At 38.7% G+C, this 14,787-nt stretch overlaps 1 long non-coding RNA gene across 3 annotated transcripts in view; it reads right to left on the bottom strand.

The window, feature by feature from the left end:
• Positions 1 to 460: 460 nt before the first annotated feature.
• Positions 461 to 14,787, bottom strand: part of LOC109564440 (uncharacterized) — a 62,786-nt gene continuing 48,459 nt past the window's right edge. For 2 of the 3 annotated variants that reach the window (XR_011568698.1, XR_011568699.1), the window contains exons 7-8: positions 12,091 to 14,762; positions 10,715 to 11,014 (exon numbers count right to left, since the gene is read on the bottom strand). This is a non-coding gene — a long non-coding RNA (uncharacterized lncRNA). Of the gene's footprint in view, positions 8,028 to 10,714; positions 11,015 to 12,090; positions 14,763 to 14,787 lie in introns of those variants that run through there. The other variant, XR_011568700.1, reaches the window with a different exon arrangement.

The raw sequence follows: 14,787 nt of genomic DNA, 5'->3' as shown, positions 1-14,787 counted from the left end.
GACTGAGTAGGTTGGGTTAATCACTCTCCTATTTTTCCATATTTATACTCATCACTCTACATGCCAGTCCTTAAACATGGTGCTTATCTGGCCCCTGGAATGGAGGCCTTCTTGCTCACCATGCACCTCTTACTCATTTCTCCATTTTTGTTCCATAGAACCAGTACGTATTTTTCAGAGGTGAAGGGCCTGTTTCTTTGGACTGAGCCTCATCTTAAATTCTCAGCTCCTATGGGGTTCTTTTCTTTGAGATGAATGAAGCTGACTCTTCCTTGCTCCATGTTCAGTGTAATAATTCTGCCTGAATCACAGTTCTTTATGAACAAATGCCTCCTGTTTATCCATTTGTTCATCCCTCATTCAACAAATTATCATTAATAGAAGTCAGGCCCTCTTCTAGGTTCTAAGGACCCTGTAGTCAACAGAACAGAGACCCTGTGTTCATAGCTTATATTTTAATACAGGTTATGTAATTAAAGCATCAACAAGCAGAAGCTTGGAGATCAGATTATTTGAAAGGCACTTTATATTTTCTGGTGAAGTCCACTCCTTCTCTGTTTTAAAAAATAAAATTTAGAACAGAAGCATCACTTTCCTTGCTCATAATCAGTCCCTGTGCGTGATAAGTCACTTCAGTCATGTCCGACTCTGCAACCCTATGGTCTGTAGCCCTGAAAGGCTCCTCTGTCCATGGGTTTCTCCAGGCAAGAATACTGGAGTGGGTTGCTGTGCCCTCTTGCAGAGGATTTTCCTGACCCGGGGACTGAGCCCGCATCTGTTCTGTCTCCTGCATCAGCAGGTGGGTACTTTACCACCAGCACCACCTGGGAAGCCCAGTGGTCCCTAGGAAAGCTAATACCCCAGGTCTAATACTCTCAACTTCATTTCCACTAAACCACGCTAACGGAAAAGTTTTCAGAAGTCCTTTGAATTGGCAAGCATGACAGGAATTAATGTAGCTTATCATATTTATGGAAACACTTTATGAGACACTGCTATCCATCTTGGAATAACAGAACACAAGGTATTTGTAAGAGAATGAAAAGCAAGAACAAGAAGGGGTATTTGAAACATCTTTTTTAAACAAGATCCTCTAACTTGAGTGAACAATTGAAGTCAGACTCCCAAGTTACAGTAAGCATTGTGAGCAAACGTATACGACTTAGTGTATTTTTCACAGATTCCTTTTGTTTTCTACAAGGGAAGATGAAAGCAGCCTTCAGAGGGCAACTCATGTACCGAATTTTCCTGTTATAATTTCAAAGTTCAGCACATAATCTTGTGTTCCTGATGGCTTCCTGTTTCTCTTTTCCCTCAGAGGTCAAGATTAACAGCAATCTCCATCTTGAAAACAATGCAAACATTTCACCCCTATGGATTACAAAGAGGCTAGAGCCCTTGACCGTGGGTGCACATCTGGGCCTTTATGAGGTAACTTGTTTCTTCTCAAAAGCTTCCCTTAGACTGGACAAAGAAATGGATTTTTCTTCACTGGTGTGGGAAATAATTCCAAAATTGTACTTATTAGAAGCCCATGCTCAGAGTCATGCCCTTGAGACTTCTGGTTTTACAGCCTAGAAGATCACTCTTCATTTTTGGGGGGGGGGGGTGCCACTGTAATGCAATTCTGTTTTTTTTCATTTGGATTATAGTTAGTTTACAATGTTGTGCTCGTTTCGGGTGTACAGCAAAGTGACTCATATAAGGCCCAATATATATACACGTATATTCTTTTCCAGATTATTTTCCCTTATAAGTCATTACAACACATTGAACATAGTTCCTTATACTGTGCAGTAGGTCCTTGTTGATTATATACTTTATACATAGTGGTCGTTCAGTCGTGTTCAACTCTTTGCAACCCCGCAGGCTATACCCTACCAGGATCTTCCGTCCATGGGATTATCCAGGCAAGAGTACTGGAGTGGCTCGCCATTTCCTTATCCAGGGGATCTTCCCAACCCAGGGATTGAACCCAGGTCTCCTTCATTGCAGGCAGACGCTTTACTGTCTGAGCCACCAGGGAAGCCCATATATAGTAGTGTGTATATGTTAATCCCAAACTCCTAATTTGCCCCTTTAGTAGCCATGTTTGTTTTCTGTTTCTGTGGATCTGTTTTTGCCTTCTTGAGGTTTGCACTCGGTTTTAATGGCTGAGCATCACAAACTTCCCTCCATCCCCACGCCCAGAGATGTCCATGATGATTCAGTACCATTGGACCTCTGCCTCTATCGCCATATCTTTTCCCTTCTAAAACTTCAGGGAAAGCAATGAGGAGCCAATGGAGACAGTAAAGGAGAATAAATACGTACCAAGATAATGCAAGAGTTATCCCCTAAGAAAGAAATTAAAGAGGAAGCATCATGGTGGCTTAAAAGCAAAATATTTACAAATTAGAGTCAAATTTTGAACTGTTAAAGACTCTTTAGAAAGAGAGAAGACAAAAATCTGTAGGCAGTCTCTACCCTTCCACCCTTCCCTATAATGCTCTGTTCCTGAATCACCTCCCCTTTCCTTCTCCCCACATACACACACCTCAACTCGCCAACAAATGCAATCTGGTAATAAAGTGGCAGCAAAGAATTTAATAATTTCCCAAGTGAAGCAAGGGATGATCTTGTCCTTTGTCTCTAATATTTATGATTCATAAGGTGTCAAACAACCTTACATGCTGTAATGGGAACAATCATGTTTCTTGACAGAAACACCTCTGTCTGCATTTGTTTACTTAGAGATGAGGCTTGTTACATCCATCAGTCCTATGAATCAAAACCTTCTGGTTTGCAGCTGTCACTCTGCCACCCATGGCTTTTAGCTAGTTCTTCAAACCATCTTCATCTTTCTGTGCTCATTGAAATAAAGTGAGATTTCTTGCATTTTCCATTAGTATTTATTAAATACTTACTGTTGTTATTTTTGTTTTGAAAAGTGGCAAGTTGAAAGAAAATGAGTACTCTATTTCCTAGTTTCAAGTCACTCATATTCTTTTGAAAATGAGCAGAAATAGGGTGAGTATCATGACCTTATGCTCATGATCTCTACCAAAGCCCACTAACTGGTTAGCACATGGAGTTGTCAAAGAGGAGTTGTGTCTTTCACCTGGGACCAAGGGCCACCTCTGATAACTGCTGGATGCCTACAGACCCGGATGGGTTGACTGGCAAGCCACATACGATTTTGATGTCTTAGGAACTTCTCAGGAAGGATAGTGACTATGTTTTGCTTAGACTTGGAGGAACCAGGTGTGTTAGAGTAACTTTGACTGTTATATCACAGTAACTATATGACCAACACATGGTAAGACAGTTAATCTGCAAGAACCAAGTTATATCCATTCTGAATCACCAAAGTCCACAAAACGTGGATGATAATAGTGACGGCTGCCTCAGAGTGCGCGTGCGTGCTAAGTTGCTTCCATCGTGTCCAACTCTTTGTGACCCTATGGATCACAGCCCACCAGGCTCCTTTGTCCATGGGGTTCTCTAGGCAAGAACACTGTAGTAGGTTGCCGTTCTCTCCTCCAGGGGATCTTCCCAACCAAGGGATTGAACCCACATCTCCTATGTCTACCTGCAGTGGTAGTTGGGTTCTTTACCCCCAGCACCACCGGGGTTGCCCCACCTCAGAGTGTAATGAGGCTTAAATGAATCAATATTTTGAAGTTTCTTTAATAATGTCACGGCCATAGTAAGGGCTCAATAAATATTAGATCTTGCTATTATATTAACTACTTTAAACAGTAGGTTAATTCAGAACAAACTCATGTAACGATAGCCATGTTGAGAACTCAGAGCACAGACATATTAATGAAATCTGAGCTGGTTTTATGGAGGTGGTGACACTCAGCCCAGTTTTGTACACACGTGAGATATATTGGATATATAAGTTGAGCATTACACTTTAGGAGGAGACTGAGGAGTATGTGCTACAAGAGTCAAAGGTACAAGATCCTCAGGTGAAAACTAAAGAGAACAAACACTCACTGTTTAAAATTCCATGCAAACTGAGTGATAGTGAAGCAACGTGATAGAATGAATACATTGCACAAGGTGACAGAAAACAATTTTAAAGATCGAACTAATTTACACTCGTACAAGAAAATGAGCACCTTTATTGAACATAAATTGAGAGGCATTATTGTATTGTAAGGAGGACAAAGTATAAATCAGACTTCAAGTTTCCGACAACAGACTTCACTCTATTTTAAGCAGAAAAAATTTCTGAAGGAATATTAACCACAGCCCAGGATAGGGAAGGAAAAGTGAAAGTGAAAGTCGTTCAGTCGTGTCTGACTCTTTGTGACCTCATGGACTATATAGTCCATGGGATTCTGCAGGCCAGAATACTGGAGTGGGTAGCCTTTCCCTTCTCCAGGGGATCTTTCCAACCCAGGGATCAAACCCAGGTCTCCCACATTACAGGTGGATTCTTTACCAGCTGAGCCACCAGGGAAGCCCTTAGTAGAGTCAAATTATAGAGTTGCTTCTGCTGTTAAGTCACTTCAGTCATGTCCGACTCTGTGCGACCCCATAGACGGCAGCACACCAGGCTTCCCCATCCCTGGGATTCTCCAGGCAAGAACACTGGAGTGGGTTGCCATTTCCTTCTCCAATGCATGAAAGTGAAAAGTGAAAGTGAAGTCGCTCAGTCGTGTCCAACCCCTAGCGACCCCATGGACTGCAGCCTACCAGTCTCCTCCGTCCATGGATTTTCCAGGCAAGAGTACTGGAGTGGGGTGCCATTGCCTTCTCTGCAAATTATAGAGTTAGCATTGTTAGCAAACAATGCCCAATTATGTTGGGGCTTCTCTAGCTGAAATTTGCTTTCACCACTGCTCAGCACCTTATCACACTCAGGACTAGTTAACAGAAGAACCACCACTGCCATCTTTGCAGTCACGGTCTAAATCAGGGGCTGCCAAACTTGTAGGCTGGCCCTCAATTTTGTAATGTTTGATTGGAATGCAGTCATGCCCCCTAGTTTACACAGTGTCTGTAGCTGTGTTTGTGCTACAACCACAGAATTTAATTATGGAGACAGAGTCCATGTGGCCCACAAAGCTGAAATATTTATTATCTGTTCTTTTATAAAATTAGCTTGCCAGTCCCTGGACTAAAACTAATTTAGCCCTGAGAAGGGAAAAGAAGCCGGCCCTAGAACCAAAAATGAAACCACAACATCTGCCACCAGTCAGCACATTCTTCTCTCTCACCAGACACGGGTTTCAGGAGCAGATTCCATAGAAACACAAATAAAGGTCTTGAGGGAAAGATGAGGGTGTTACTAATAATCACAAAGCATTGGAAGAAAACGAAGTTCAAAAGATACGTAGCAGATAAAATAACACATTAAATAATTATCAGAGCAAACACATGAATATCTTAAAGTTAACATAACTAACATCTATGGAAGCTTAAGAGAAGAAGGTATTGCATTCAGAAAACAAGAAGAGTTATTACTCTATTAAACCATGGAAATTTTTTAAAATGTGATCTTAAAAAGCAAGAAATGAATATACACTGGTGAAAGAGAGTGAGTAAAAATAAGAAAACACTTCAAAATGCCAAATATTGGGGAAGTATGAAAAAAAATTTAAGTGGTATGAAGGATAGATTAAAAGTTCACATTTCCATCCCAAAAGAGAATATAAAGAATAATACAAAGATGGGAGCCAGGGAAAATCCAAGGGGAAAAGAATTTTTACATTCAATGGTGAGCAGGTTGAGTACTAAGTACGATAAATAGCGAAAGTGTCTTCTTTCTATACATTCTGGTGAAATGCAAGAATGATAGAAATGATACATGATAGAAAATTTAAAACTCACAGAGGAGAATCTTATAATTTTCTTAGAGTTAGAGCTAGAGTTACCTCAAAGAAATAGGAATCAATTTGGCATAAGATGTTCCACTGACACATTGGATCCTAGAATAACAAAGCAGAAATGAGAAAAAAGATATAATTATAATTGTGGATAAAATTTTTAAATTACAAGAAAATGCTTATGAAAGTTTTATGGGAAAGCATTTTCCAGATTGGCTAAAGAACAGAAAAATACACAAACCTGTGAAAAATAGAAAAGACACTCTAAGATCTATACCATAAAAGGAGACAGTTTCTGCTATCCCGTAGATTATAGGTGCCAAATTTCTCAAGAACACACAATTTGTACGCTTTTGCAAAGATAGAAAAAATGGAAGGTTTCTTAATTTGGGCTAAAGCTAGCAAAACCCTTATGTCCAAAGCACAAAAAAATGACATGGAGAAAAGAAGAAGTAAGCAAATCTCATCTTGAACAAAGATTCAGAAGTCCTAAATAATATATTAGTAAGTCAATTCCAAGCATATGTGAAATGAATAATTACTCATGTCGTTTTATCACTCCATTTCCCCTCCTTCATTAGTTTGGAAGTTCTATTCTCTTCTACTCAATGCTTAGCTGTTTGGTGCTTTTAAGACTGTAACATTTTACTCTAGCTTTTAGTTATTCTCAGTAGGAAGGTTGCTCAGATTATGTAGTCTAGAAATAGAGACTCTGGAACCTACAGTTTTGGGGAAAAAAAAATTCAGCACCCTCAAATATCATACACAAACATACATTATAAATGAAATATACATTAGAGGGAAATAGGAATAATTTTTATATCATTATCCTGGCCAATGGTACTGGTTAGGATGAAAGGAGGAGAATTTTTCTTTAAGCAAGATACAAAACCCAGATGCTATAAAGAAAAAAGATTAATATACTTGACCACATACCAATTTAAACTTTTAAAATTTAAATTAAACTCATAACAAATTTACGATTGCAAATTTAAATTGACTTGACAAAGAACATCATAAAGAATGTTAAGAAATAAGAGACAACTTGAGAGAAAATATTTAGGGCCCAAACAACAAAAAATAATATCCGTAATATGAAGGGAGGACTTACTAATCAAGAAGAAAATGACAAGGAACTGGACCCCTCTCAAATGAGCCAACCCAAACTTATTAACAAGCAAGTCATAGAACAAAATACGCAAGTGATTAATAAAGTTAAGAAGATAATCAACTTCTATAATAATTCAGGAGGCGAAACCAGACTACAGATTAACTAGTACTAGCCTATGCTCTCAGTGAGAGCAAAACACATAAATACTTTCAGCCAGAATTTTACCTGATTCAGTTCAGCTCAGTTGCTCAGTCGTGTCCAACTCCTTGCAACCCCATGAACCGCAGCGCACCAGGCCTCCCTGTCTATCACCAACTCCCAGAGTTCACCCAAACTCATGTCCATTGAGTCGGTGATGCCATACAACCGTCTCACCCTCTGTCATCCCCTTCTCCTCCCACCCTCAATCTTTCCCAGCATCAGGGTCTTTTTCAATGAGTCAGCTCTTCACATCAGGCGGCCAAAGTATTGGAGTTTCAGCTTTTGCATCAGTCCTTCCAATGAACAGCCAGGACTGAACTCCTTTAGGATGGACTGGTTGGGTCTCCTTGCAGTCCAAGGGACTCTCAAGAGTCTTCTCCAACACCACAGTTCAAAAGCATCAATTCTTCAGCACTCAGCTTTCTTTATAGTCCAACTCTTACATCCATATATGACTACTGGAAAAACCATAGCCTTGACTAGACAGACCTTTGTTGACAAAGTAATGTCTCTGCTTTTTAATATGCTATCTAGGTTGGTCATAACTTTCCTTCCAAGGAGTAAGCATCTTTTAATTTCATGGCTGCAATCACCATCTGCAGTGATTTTGGAGCTCAAAAAAATAAAGTCAGCCACTGTTTCCACTGTTTCCCCATCTATCTGCCATGAAGTGATGGGACTGGATGCCATGATCTTCGTTTTCTGAATGTTGAGCTTGAGGCCAACTTTTTCAATCTCCTCTTTCACTTTCATCAAGAGGCTCTTTAGTTCTTCTTCACTTTCTGCCATAAGGTGGTGTCATCTGCATATCTGAGGTTATTGATATATCTCCAAGCCAGCAATCTTGATTCCAGCTTGTGCTTCTTCCAGCCCAGTGTTTCTCACGACGTACTCTGCATGTAAGTTAAATAAGCAGGGTGACAATATACAGCCTTGACGTACTCCTTTTCCTATTTGGATATCTACCTTAAAAGATTCACATATGTTTATAAAGACACTTATTTGAAAATCCCCAATGCTCCTCAGCGACCAAATAAAGGTTAAACATCCAAACTATGAAATGCCATGTAAGTATTATAAACACTGGGATAAAGTTATACACACTTTAGGAATATATCACCATGAAAGGGTATTAGGTAAAAGAAGTTTGAGAACTTTTTTCATTTATGTTAAAAAAAATCCAATTGTGTATTTGTGCATACATATTTATAAACGCTAAAACAAAACTAGAAAGATGAACACCAAATTGTTAGCAATGTTTCCAAGTGGGAGGCATTTGAGATTTCCATGTGGGTGAGTGGGGACTTTCACATGTTTTCCTACAAAATAATATATTTCTTAACTGTTTTATAATGAGCTGTATTCATTCATTACTTATATATTGAAAGAAAGAAGTATGGTACACAGGCTGTGAGATACAATTAAAGGACCCTGAGTTTTGGAATTAAGCAAACTTGGCTTCTATAATCCTGGCTTTTTCTTGCTGGCTCTGTGAATTTAGGCAAGTTGCTGAGGCTCTCAATCTTCATCTGAATGTAGACACCTTTCAAATGAGGGTAATTAAGTAAAAATGTAAATGTCAACCAATCCTTTGTGTGTAGTGGATTTTTAACACAGCTTTTTGTGTTCCTTCTCTCCAGGAGGAGTGAGAAATAAGTAAGGCAGAGACTGGACTGAGACCTCTTCTTCACAACTTTGAAAGTAAGACTCAGAATGACCTAGGTTTCATTTAGTAAGCAGACGAGTCACTGTAAAATCTCGAACTGGAGAGTGACTTGATCCAAAAGATGTTTTAGGAAGATTAGTTTGACAATTCTAGAGAGAAAAACGAGTTCTTTTCTGCATAAATGGTGATACTGTAGAATTAGAAATTTTATGACAAAGCTGAAACTCCCAATACTTTGGCCACCTGATGTGAAGAACGGACTCACTAGAAAAGACCCTGATGCTGGGAAAGATTGAAGACAGGAGGAGAAGGGGACGACAGAGGATGAGACGGTTGGATGGCATCACCTATGTGATGGACATGAGTTTGAGCAGGCTCCGGGAGTTGGTGATGGACAGGGAAGCCTGGCGTGCTGCAGTCCATGGGGTGTCAAAGAGTCGGATATGACTGAGCAACTGAACTGAACTGAATGATGCATCATCTGTCTCTCATTTTCAGACATGACCAAGCTGAGAATCTGGGCAAAAGGAAGGTCCCCAGGGAATCCCTTAACTCCGTAGTTTTATTTGATCCTCTCGAAATCAGCATCATGGCTATGCTCAAACAGAATCACTTTCTCTCACTGCTTTTTGCCAGGAGGGTCTATTTTTCTTTCACCTTTCTAAGCTACCACTGCATAACCAATGGGTTCTTAGTAAGCTAAAGGGTACTTTGAAGACTTGGTTTTCTCACAGTACAAAACTTTGTCATTATAAATAACTCCAAAAAAAGATTTCTCAAAGTGAGGATAGATGCTCTGTGTTTCCCTGGGAGGTGATATTCTGGCAGGATATTCTCAGACAGTCTGCCCATACCAGCCTTGCTGAACACCAGGTCTCCCAGCCTGGTCACTCAGGATAACCCTCATGTCCCAACACATGTCTCCTAGAGGGCAACATTTGTCCGTGGTCCACTTAATGATAATAGTAACAATAATGAATAAATCTGCATAGTAACATGGAGTTTAAAAATCCTACAAATATCTACCAGTGAGTAAAAGATCATGCTTCTTAACAATCTTCTGTCTAGGAATCTCTTGCCCTTTGTTTTTGTCTTTATTTTCTCTACACACCATCCTGGCTGAATCTCTAGATTTTGGTGGTAATAACTGCACTCAACCCTTCTGAAGGTTGGGGATAGATAATAAACTTTTTGATGTTCGGTGTGTTATCAAGTCATGCCACTGCCAATACTAGTTTCCAAAGATTTAGAAATAAAAATATTTGCCATGGATTGGCTGATTTGGATCAAATGTTACAACAGCAACTATTATGCCTCTGGGTGCACTTTGCAAGTCATTCAACAATCTGCTCTGAGAACACCTCTGCGTGTGCCTTTATATACGTTCCATATTGTTGCATGAACACTGAATTTACAGAATGATCACACTGGGATGGCCTTAGGTTCTTACCGAGAAGGCAAAGAAGTCAAGATAAGCTTCCAGAGGCTTTGGAAGGAGAAAAGACAGAGTAGAAAAACAAACTGCATAACCCAAGGTTGAGGTCTCTGCCATTGCTTTCATCTTTCTTTTATCTCCCCTAGGATTCATTCTAACCATTACATCCTTATCTTCCAGTTCTCATTTAATTCTCCTGAAAGACTCAAGTGAAATGTGTGACGCTATTTCCAAGTTCACACTTTGTAGGAGAAAGTACTTGGGGATACTTTTCTGGGTAAGAATCTTGTCTTACAGTTTCCCTCTTTAACTGGCCTGTGTGGTTTGGGGTCTGTTTTTTGCCTTCTCTGTTTCTCAGCAGCTCATCCCATAAAGCTGACTTTAAAAATTTGTATAGAAGTTTAGTTTCTGATCAAGATAGTATAGCAAGGCAGGGATTTATCCTCCTGTTTTGAACAATTCAAAAAATGGGCAGAATATGCGAAAAATGTCTCTTTAGGCATTGAACACAGAGCAACAAAGAACAATGATGCCCAAGGAACAAAATCAAATGAAATAAGCTCCATAGTTGCCCAAATTACTGCCTGGAGAAAGTCTGGGCTGCAGTTCAGCAAGAGCGAACCCGGGCTAGAGGTTAGTGGTCTTAGCTGTGGAGATGGAGTTGGGTGTTTGAAGGAGCCAATGACTCCAAGCTGGAGTTAATTCAGTTCAGTTCAGTTCAGTTGCTCAGTCATGTCCAACTCTTTGCGAACCCATGAACCGCAGCACGCCAGGCCTCCCTGTCGGTAGGGTACAAAAGCAGAGAGAGATAATCAGAGAGAGAAATGCAAGATCGTGAGAGAGTCCCCTTTGAGGATTCAGTTAAGTACTGATCAAATCATCTAAGGAAGAAACCTACCTGAGCCCAGGGAAAGAAGCACTAACATGATTCAAGTAACAATGTCTGGAGCTCATAGAGGGCTACAAATAGTGTTGATTCCCATCAGTCAAAATGGAAAACCTCATAATTCATGGGGCACTGGATATATCACTAGTGAAGGTCTTGTCTGAGTAGTGAAACATAACTATACTTTGACTAAGTGTTGCTTGGGTCCCACTAAAAAAGCTTAAAAGCAAGACCTAAATAAACAAAGTGTTTCCAGTTAAAGTAATTGTGTCCTAGAACAAAGCTCATGAATATTTTTAGGAAACTAAAGAAAAATTAACAATGTCTGGCATCCAGTCTAATGTTACCAGGCATCTTTAGAGGCAGGAAAATACAACCCATAAAGAGGGAAAAAAAAAAATAAGTCCACCGAAACTAACTCAGAAATGATGGAGATGATGGAATTAGCAGTCAAGGACATTAATAGAGCTACTAAAACACTATTCCACATGGTCAACAGCTAGAGGAACGTTTGAAGATACTGAGAGAGATAAAGTATATATAAAAATAAAAATTCTAGAGATGAAAACTTAAAGGATTGAAGCTAAGAATATACTAGATAAAATTGATTACATTTAACATTGCAGAAGAAAAGGGTAATTAAAGAGAGAAATATGAACTTTCTAAAATGAAAAAGGGATGAAAGGATTTACAAAAAAGAGCATCAGTGAACTGAAGGACAACCTGAACTAGGCAAAGATAAGTATAATCGGAGTCTGAAGGAGAAAATGTGGAAGGGGACAGAAAAAATTTGAAGTAATAATGGCTAAGAGTTTATAAATTTGATGAAAACTATAACCCACAGATCTGAGAAGCTCAATAAACTCAAGCACAAGAAACACAAAGAAAACTACAGCATGGCAAATGACAGTCAAATGTCTCAACACCAGTGATATAAAAGTGTGGTTAGAGGGGGAAATATATACACACCGAGGAACAACGCCAAGGATGATAGCAGATTTCTTCTTTCAAATCTTATTTGACTTTTTGTCTTTAAGGTAGAAATCAATGGAGCAACCTTTACAGTACAGAAAGAAAAACAGTCAGTCTAGAATTCTTTATTCCACTAAAATATCTTGTAAAGGCAAAATAAAAGATTTTCATACATCCAAAAGCTGAAATAATTCATTGCCAATAGATAATACCTGTAAGAAATGTACACATAAGTCTTTCAAGCAGAAGTAAAATTATACCACATAAAAGCATAAGCATAAAATAATAAAATGCACTGAATATGTTTATGGGAAATGAAGGGGATACAGGAATAAATTAAACTACACCATGAGAAGCAATCAGTCAAACACAGAACATTTTTCAGATCTCTTCAATTAATTTCTTTAAGAAACAAAACAAATGAAAAAATAATGGCTAGAATGTGAACTGATGATTTGAAAAGTTAGTGATAACCTCTATTCACCCCAGAATGGCTAAAATTTTTAAAAACTGAAAATGCAAAATTGTGACAAGAATGTGATTCAACCAAAACTCTCATGCACTGCTGATGAGAATGTAAAAGGTACAAATCCTTTGGAAAACGCCTTAATAATTTTATATAATGTACATTTTACCATATTATGAACCAGAAATTTCAATGCCAGGTATTTATTTTAGAAAAATGAAAACTTAATATCCTTAAAAGGACTTAAAAGAGAATGTTTATAGCACTTTTATTCATATTAATCTCAAACTAGAAACAACCTAATCAATAGGTAAATGGATAAGCAAACCATGATATTCCATGCAGTGCAATAATAAAAAAAAAAATTAGCAATAAAAAGCAATATATAACTAATAGAAGCAAAAATATGGGTGAATCACAAAAATATTAAGCTGAGCCAAAAAAAAAAAAAAAAGCCAGACACAAAAGGGGTATATAGTCTATAATAACATTCATATGAAATGCTAGTACTCTTGCCTGGAAAATCCCATGGATGGAGGAGCCTAGAAGGCTGCAGTCCATGGGGTCGCTGAGAATCGGACATGACTGAGCGACCTCACTTTCACTTTTCACTTGCATGCATTGGAGAAGGAAATAGCAACCCACTCCAGTGCTCTTGCCTGGAGAATCCCAGGGACGGGGCATCCTGGTGGGCTGCCATCTATGGGGTCCCACAGAGTCGGACACGACTGAAGTGACTCAGCAGCAGCACAGTTAAAGCCGATTACAAACGGTGACTGCCTCGGGGGTGAAGAAGTGAAGTGAAGTCGCTCAGTCGTGTCCGACTCTTTGCAACCCCATGGACAGTAGCCTACCAGGCTCCGCCATCCATTGGATTTTCCAGGCCAGAATACTGGAATGGGCTGCCATTTCCTTCTCCAGGGGATCTTCCCAACCCAGGGATCAAACCTGTGTCTCCTGCATTACAGACAGACACTTTACCGTCTGAGAAACCTCGGGGGTAGGGGGTAGGAATTGACTGGGAGGGGACTTAAGAAAACTCTTTGAAGTGATGGAAATGTTCTGTATCTTGATCAGGGTATGAGTCACACAAATGAATGCATTTGTCAAAAATTAAACTGTACCCTCAAGATTTGTGCTTTTCATTGTACATAAATTATGCCTCAATTTAAAAGAATGGAGATGAGTGAAATACATTATCATCAAATATGTGGACCCTATTTAGACCCTAATATAAACCAAAATATGGCTGTACAACATTTTTAGACAGAGAAATATAAAAATGGACTGATAGATGATATAAAAAATTATTGATAATTTTGTCTGGGTAACAAACCTGTCCTGGTTATATAAGAAAATATCTTTATTTTTATTCCTACCTGGAAAATATTTGGGCAACCTTGCTCAAACATGATGTTAGGATTTGCTTTAAAATGCTAGCAATCAAAAGCTCAAAGAAGAGGGAAAGAAGGGCTAGATGAAGTATAGCAAAATGTTAATATTTGTTGTATCTAGGTAATAGATAAGTAGGAATCCATTAAACTCTCTTTTACATACATGTACATATACAAGAAAATATAATAAATGCAAAATGTGTGCCCCATAAAAACTTCATAAGAATGTTTTCAAAAGTGATTTATATCAAATAGAAACTAAAATTTTCTTCACCAGAGATTTTCATGAATTGATATTTGAGTCTCGGCTGGTGCCTCCACAAACAGAGATTTTCTTTGGCCCTGGTGTTGCTGGCATGAAGGCTCACTTCAGCCTCTAGGGTCCTCATCTGGAGCTCAGGAGGAGAGACCCCCTCCCAGCTCTGGTCTTGTTAATAACATGAGTCACCTTCCCACATATGCTATATTTTAGATAGCGGGTATAACTCAAGCTGATGTGAACTGACCTCAAGGGTAATTTCCATAATACATTAGCTACCTTTACACTGTTTGATTACTCACTCTTAGAGCTAAAACATGAAGGGTGAGCATTTCATATATATAAGTATATATAAACACACACACATATATATACACATATTTATATATTTCACATACCCATGCACACCAGTGTTCTAGTATGTTTTGCACATGATAAAATATTGTAAAATTGAAATAAAAATATGAGATAAAGGTGAAAAAATATTACTTTGAAATTTCTAATCTTGATAGCTTCCTGATATCATTCATCTTGAAAAGATAGCACGAATCTAGGAAAAAAACAATCAATTAGGG

The sequence above is a fragment of the Bos indicus genome, chromosome 10 (assembly GCF_029378745.1).
Source record: "Bos indicus isolate NIAB-ARS_2022 breed Sahiwal x Tharparkar chromosome 10, NIAB-ARS_B.indTharparkar_mat_pri_1.0, whole genome shotgun sequence".
NCBI lineage: Eukaryota > Metazoa > Chordata > Mammalia > Artiodactyla > Bovidae > Bos > Bos indicus.
Note: the sequence above shows the minus strand (reverse complement) of the source record. Positions and strands in the feature narration are given on the sequence as shown.